Source organism: Muntiacus reevesi, chromosome 9, assembly GCF_963930625.1.
Source record: "Muntiacus reevesi chromosome 9, mMunRee1.1, whole genome shotgun sequence".
NCBI lineage: Eukaryota > Metazoa > Chordata > Mammalia > Artiodactyla > Cervidae > Muntiacus > Muntiacus reevesi.
The window spans coordinates 71,885,609-71,893,278 of record NC_089257.1 but is presented as its reverse complement, the minus strand read 5'-3'; the positions used below and the strand labels follow the sequence as shown (position 1 = coordinate 71,893,278).

At 39.8% G+C, this 7,670-nt stretch overlaps 1 pseudogene; it reads right to left on the bottom strand.

The window, feature by feature from the left end:
• Positions 1-2,836: 2,836 nt before the first annotated feature.
• LOC136175966 (large ribosomal subunit protein eL37 pseudogene) lies at positions 2,837-5,829 on the bottom strand (annotated as a pseudogene).
• Between the last annotated feature and the right edge of the window lie 1,841 nt (positions 5,830-7,670).

Here is a 7,670-nt window from a genome sequence, read left to right as displayed (position 1 = left end):
CCATGTAAACTTGACAAATGGTATGTGAACAGTTGAGCTTCAAAATTCCTTTGGTTAAAAATTAAAAATTTGCACTTGAAAGTTTGAATTTTCCTAGATTTCTGTTTTTCATTCTATTTCTACTTTTCTACCCTTTCTTCCTTCAATACTGTTTTTCTCCATCCCTTGACATTGAAATTTACCATGATTTTCTACTTCCTTTCAATAAAGTTCCAACTTTTAAAGATATTTTCTCATCAATTAGAATCAAAGAAATAAAAGTGAAGATATAAAATTCCTCTCATTTTGCCTTACCTTAACATGCAATATGAAGACTTTCCCTTATTTTATCCTTTCTTTTTCTTCCCATATCTCTCTTTTCCTTCACGTCTTTTATTCATTCTCTTTAGTTTGTGTCTGTGCCCCTTAACTTAGCTGTGCTGTGATGTTGCTTAGCATGATGGCAGTTCAGAGGTCAGGGATGCATTATTGAATCAGCTCTGTACTGCATTCACACCACACCATATCCAACAGTGTTTTCTGGTTTAACAGTGATGTCACCAGAAAACACTTTCTTCCCCAGATAACACATTGAACTTTTCAACTTCAACTACCGAAGCTAGATCCTTAGCTTTAAAACAAAAACAGAAGCAGTAGCACTGTTTTTCATTATTTGTTGTCATGTCTGTTCAAATACATTAAAACATGTAGAAAAGCCCGGAGGCATTACTGCTTTGTCCTAAGATTGTGACAATACTGGGAGTGTTAGTTGCTCAGCTGTGTCCAACTCTTTGAGACCCTGTGGGCTGTAACCTATCAGGCTTCTCTGTCCATGGAATTCTCCAGGCAAAATAATGGAGTGGGTTGCCATTCCCTTCTCTAGGGGATCTTTCCAACCCAGGGATTGAACCCAGGTTTCCTGCATTGCAGGCAGATTCTATCAACCGAGCCACCAGGAAAACTCAGAATACTGGGAAGTTATTGGCATTTTTTTTCCACCTACTGTGTAATGTGAGGTCATTTGCTGATAAATGATCAATGCTTTGAGCTAATGCTTAAATGTTTATATGTTTATGCTGATTGTCTTCAGAAAGGCTTTTTTTTTTTTTTTTTTAATTTTTGAACACTCAGCTCAAAAGTGAGCAGAAGGTGCTTTTGTGAGACAAAAATATTGCTCTTTCCTCCTGGCAAACATTCGTCTGGCCAAGGTGGCCCATGGCTTAGTGAATGCTGGGATGGCTGTGCTTCCGCCTGCACTTGCCCCTTTGAGCTGGCAGTGTTAGAGGATTCCCTCTACCATGAAGTGCACTGGTCACATGCTGCTTTCAACAATGCCTGCCATATCTATCAGGGTTTCACCACAGAAACAGAACTGATGGGACACAGATAATGTGAGACAGAGAGAGAGACAGGTAAACAGATAGATTGACAGAGAGAAAAAGAGAGAGATTTATTGAAAGAATTGGCTTGCAGGATAATGAGGGGTGGCTAGGAAAGTCCAAAATCCAAAAAGTGGCCATCAGGACAGGCAGGCTGGAGTCTCAAGTTGAGCCTTCTGTCCACAGGATTTCTTCACCTGGGAAGACTGAATTCTGATTTTAAAGCCTTTCAATTGCTTGCATCAGGCCCACCCAGATAGCTAAGTTTTATTATTTAGACTAATTTTATTATTTAGACTAAAACTGATTATAGACTTAAATCACATCTACAAATACCTTCACAGCAACACTCAATGTTTAACTGGATAACTGTGACCATAGCTTAGCCATCCATGCATCCATGCTCAGTCATGTCCAATTCTTTGGGACCCCGTGGACTGTAGCTCACCAAACTCCTCTGTCCATGGAATTTTCCAGACAAGAATACTGGAGTGGGTTGCCATATCCTTCTCCAGATGATCTTCCCAACCCAGGGACTGAACCCGTGAATCCTGAATGTCTTGCATTTGCAAGTGATTTCTTTACCACGGAGCCACCGGGGAAGACCAACCTTAAAACTACCACAACTGCCAGAGTTACAGAAGCCCTTTGCCAGAGATATCTCAGGATCCTCCTCGGGAAGAGGGGTGGGAGGGAGTCTATGCCCTCACTGAAAGAGCACCCACTGCAAATGCATAACTGCTCTGGGGTTACAAAGGTTTGCTTGTCCTCTTGCCTTGACATGGAGATGATTTGCAGTGTAGTTCATGCTCCAGCGTCCCCCACTGTGAATCAGACCTAAGCTAGACTTTACCTGAGGCCACATCCCACGTGCTACCCTACTTCCCTCCCCTCTCCACAGGTTTTCCATGAGGAACATGCACCCAGTAAATCACCTACACCAGAATTGCTGTCTCAGGCTCTGCTTCTATGGATCCTAAACTGACAGTGCTTTGTGCAATGAACACTATTTCACAGCACCAGCAGTCTGTGAGTGGGCCTCCCTTATTTTCCTTTGTAAAGCCTTCTGCCTCTTTCCCCCAATCTTGTTCTTCTAGAAATGCTTTCCTTATCAGGTTTACTCCATCAGTGCAATACTTTGGAGCTGGCGAGGCTGTAGAGTGTTCATATGTAGTTACAGTTCCAGCGGGCTCCAGCCACTAAAGGAAGTTTATAATAATTTTTTTTGCTCTCACCTTTATTTTATTTTTGGCTATTATTCTTCCTCCCCACCCCCATCTCAGTTCCACTCCGATTTTCCTTTCTCCCATTCTCCTTCCTGTTCCTGTTTCTAATGCTTGGGGCCTGCAAGTGGCAGTCTGTGGGCATGACTCAGCCCAGCCAGGAACCCGCAAGGGTAGGAAACCTGCTAACCGTTTTTTTTGTTTTTTTGTTTTTTTAAGCCAGAACATTTATTGCGCGACTAATTGTTGAAATCCTTAGGATGAACTGGATGCTGCAACAGCCGTTCGCTTGGGTTTAGGTGTTGTTCCTTCACGAAATCCATGCCTGAGTCTGCGGTATACAATTTTTAGGTGCCTCATTCGACCAGTCCCGGTGATATTTCGTCTTTTAGCTTTAAAATTATACTTTCTCTTTCGCTTGATAGGGTAGCCACACTTGCCACAGGTCGACGACTTCTGAAGGTGGCAGGCCTTAGAGCCACAGCGGCGGCACAGGGTGTGCGTCTTATTCCGACGCTTTCCAAACGATGACGTTCCCTTCGTCACCTTGCTTCTGCCGCCGAGACCAAAGAACCTGCTAACCTTTGTTCTTTCATTAATGTAATATCAGCTGCCCACAGAACTTGTTATCACAAGAAAGAGCCCACTTGGATTCTTCTGCGGTATTTGGGTTTTGATTTCTATTTGTTCTAGGCTATCCGTTCGAAATTCTCCCTTGGTCTCCCCTACCACTGATGTGGTACAGCCTAAGTCTTCTGCACTGTCACCTCATTACCAGTAACTGTCATACCCCCCACCCCCACTAGTCGCCTCCTTGGATGTAGCATCTGAGGCTTTGAGAGGCAATTTCTGCTACTACTTGTCTATTAGGGGCTAAGATAGAAGGTACCTGTTTAGTCCCAGATTCCAAAAACATAAGTCTTGAGGATGAGCCCTGAGCAGATGGAAATCTTAATAAAATCGGGGGCCTCATGTTGCTTGAGTTTAAAAACCCTGAACACCTGAGTTAATGGCACCTATAACTTGTCTCTCTATCCTTGTTGGGTCATTGTCAAATGGATCACTCCCTGCACTGGGTCATCTGTCATATAGTGTTCTCAATAGCTTAGTTTGTCCTGGTGGGGAGCCTTCCCACCACAGTTTTTAAGTAATACTTTCTGAAAATCCTTTGATTTGACCAGTCTTTGGACCTCTGCAGGGATAGCATCTGCTTTGTGGCTCTCTAAACTCAAGAAATTTGTCTTCATCTATATCTCGTATCTTGCAATCAGAACTAGAGTGGTTAAGAATTTTTTGAGTTCTCTACACTGATTTTCAGACTTTTTTTTTCTTTTTCTTGCAAATGTTTATACTTACTGTCTACATACCATGATTATGGTTCTACTTTGGACCTCATTATCACCTCAAATGTCCTGCCTTTTGAGAGTCCAGACTCTGTTTCCTTATTTTGTAACCATTACCCCCCTGAGTTGGTTTTTTAAAATTTTATTTTATTTTATTTTATTTATTTTATTTATTTTAACTGGAGGCTAATTACTTTACAATATTGTAGTGGTTTTCACCATACACTGACCTGAATCAGCCACAGGTGCACATGTGTCCCCCATCCTGAACCCCACTCCCACCTCCCTCCCCACCCCATCCCTCAGGGTTGTCCCAGTGACTGGCTTTGAGCACCCTGTTTCATACATATATTCACACTGCCTGGTTTTTGTTTTTTCCCCTTTATTTCAATGCCTATAATTGCCTTGACACTCCTGTTTCCTCCTTGTCCATATTTGCACCTGCTTTCTCTTTTCCTACTTCTGACTGGTGTCTTCAGCTGGGCACCTCAGTTGCTCTCCGGTCAACACTCTTGAAATCCCTCTCTTCTCTCTGTTGAGTGAAGATTGGAAAAACGCCTCATTAAAGTGGAAATTGATTTTACCCTGATGTCTTCTACAATTAATGCGGTATATCCTTGGACTGCCTTCTTCTTCTTTTTTAATTAATTAATTTTTTATTGAAGGATAATTTCTTTACAGAATTTTGCTATTTTCTGTCAAATCTCAACATGAATCAGTCATAGGTATACATATATCGCCTCCTTTTTGAAACTCTCTCCCATCTCCCTCCCCATCTCACCGCTGTTTGAGTTTCCTGAGTCATACAAAAAATTCCCATTGGTTATCTATTTTTCATATGGTGATGTAAGTTTCCATGTTACTCTTTCCATACATCTCACCCTCTCCTCCCCTCTCCCCATGTCCCTAAGTCTATTCTCTATGTCTATTTCTCCACTGTTGCCCTGTATATAAATTCTTCAGTACCATTTTTCTAGATTCCATATATGTGTGTAAGAATACAGTATTTATCGTTCTTTTTCTGACTCACTTCACTCTGTATAAAGAAGTTGTGGTATATGTATACATTGAAATATTACTCAGCCATAAAAAGGAACACACTTGAGTCAGTTCCAATGAGATAGATGAACTTGGACTGTCTTCTTGCCTAATACAATTAATAGCTCTTCCAAAATCATAGATATTTGCTGTTGTTAACTTAAATTGTTATATGAAATTATGACAAATATTTTCTGAATAGGCACAGAGAAGACAGAAGTCATAAGACATGGACCCTCTCAAATTCCTGCTCTCTCATCATTTATTTGTGCATTAATTTATACATTATTTGTTATATATTATTTATTATATTATGTATATACACATGAATAGTATACATATTATATATGCATTATTACATATACCATATATAGTACTTTATATCTAATACACAATATAAGATCTGTTATTCCATCTTATATGTTATAACTAATACAATATAAATTTATATATTATGTATTAGGTTAGTAAATTTGCATACATCCTAAATTACCATTGCCTCCTGTGCCAGAAACCATGTTTTGCATTCACAAAATCTTTTCATTGTCCTCTTCCTGAGCATCTAGGAAGACAATGTTATTTAGGGTAGGCCTTGTGACTAGTTCTGCCCAGGGACCTATAAGCAGATGTGATGTCTGTTCATCTAAGGCCAAAACACAGAAAAGCAAAGAGATGTGAGTTCTCTGCATTTCTTCTTTCTTTCTGTGACTCCCTGTGTGATGCAGATGGTTTAAACTCTGTAGATGATTTGGATACTGTAGCTGCAGTGTACCTGCCACACCGCAGGCGCCTGCTCCACTGCCCGGGAGCGAACCAGCAGAGAGCCTGCAGTGGGTTTTCATGAACAAGGATTGAAGCTATATACATTCTCTCACTGAAACTGAGTGATTTATTTGTTACTAACCTGAAATACATATGTCTTTCCTTTCTTAGGGAAAGAGATGCTGTTCCTTTGTAAGGATTTTGCTGACCATCTATTAAATGGCAGGCCCTGTAGGCAATTTTCTGAACACATCATGCATTTTCATCCTTCCATGTTCATTCTTCTCTGTCATCTCAGTCTAGGTCTTAGGCCTTAGGTCAAGTTCCAGTTCTATTTTTAGAGGTATGACTTTAATTAGATGACTTGGGTTCCTCAATAATAGTGATAATAAGACCTAGCCAAAGTGTTGCTTTTTAGGATTGAACAAACTTGTGTACACAGAAGCCTTTACTGCAATCCCTCATTCCTAAGAGAAAATGGTAGCAGAAGCTTCTCAGTGATTCGACTGCCTTTTTCTTCCCTTTCCCCTTATTAATATCCTAGACATCCTCCCAGGATTACCTCAAATATGACCTCTTTTCTCATTAAAATAGTTTCCTTTTTTCCTTGGCAATCACTCAGCACAATATATGTCCTTTTGTTTAGCCTTATTTTGTTCTGCCTGGAATGAGAATTATTTGTTCACACATCTTATTGCTTTCTAGTAGATTTTAAACTCAAGGGCACAGACATCTGCCTCTTTTAATCCTTTGTATTTTCTTCTTCCTCACATCACCCAATGAGCATCTAGCAAGTAGGAGGTACTCAACAATATTTATTTAAATGAAATGAAATGAAGCCCCAGAACCTCAAAGACATTTTGACAAACAGGAGAAACCAAATAGGCAGTTTACCCGGCACACATTCTCTAAATCATTAGCAAGGTTAAAATGAGAGATTTGCGTTGTCTTGAAGCTTTAACAAGGAATATTTGCAGTGAGCTCTGTTTTATGAGGAAGTCATTCTACATGGATTTTGCACAGCTCTGTTGATAACAAAGACATACCATCAAGCTATCTAACATTATTCTCTACAGACCCCATTCCACACTCAGCCTTGGACTCAGGGTTTAACTTAGCTGGCATAATGTCTGTCAGAAGAGAAAGAAAGCTGCAACTTGAAAGTCTTAGAAGGCAGTGAAAGAAAGATGAGACATGCCAAGGTATTTTGGCTTTCTTTGTCTTTCCGCAGTATTGACCACAAGATTTATAAGTAATTGCAATGGCAAAAATTTAGATATTTAGGAGAAAATAGAAGTGGTGTGTGCACTTTTAAAAATTAATTTATTTTTCTTTGAAGGATAATTGCTTTATAGAATTTTGCTGTTTTCTGTCAAACCCCAACATGAATCAGCCATAGGTATACGTATATCCCAAGTGTTTGCTGCTGTTTTTTTTTTTTTTTTTTTTTTTCAAATTAATCACAGCTGTCACTGGAATAGTTCACAGAATTATGGTTGAAATAATTTTTAAAATTCACTTGTAATAGAAGAATGGCAAAATGCATTGCTACCGCTGCTGCTGTTTAGTCGCTAAGTTGTGTCCAACTCTTTTGTGACCCCATGACCTTGTAGCCCTCTAGACTCTCCTGTCCATTGGATTTCCCAGGCAAGAATACTGGATTGAATTGCCATTTCCTTCTCCAGGGGATCTTGCCAACCTAGGGATCAAACCTGAAGCTCCTGAATTGACAGGCAGATTATTTACCACTGAATCACTTGGGAAGCCTGGTAAAATACAGTATGTATGGTAATCCATAGGAACATTATGAGACACTCACAAAATAATATTTTTGTAGGATATATATTAACTGAAAAAAGGTAAGAGCAAGAAAGAACAGCTCAATTAAGTATATATGTCTCAAAAATGTCATATATGTGTACAAATAGAGAAAGCCCAGAAAGAAA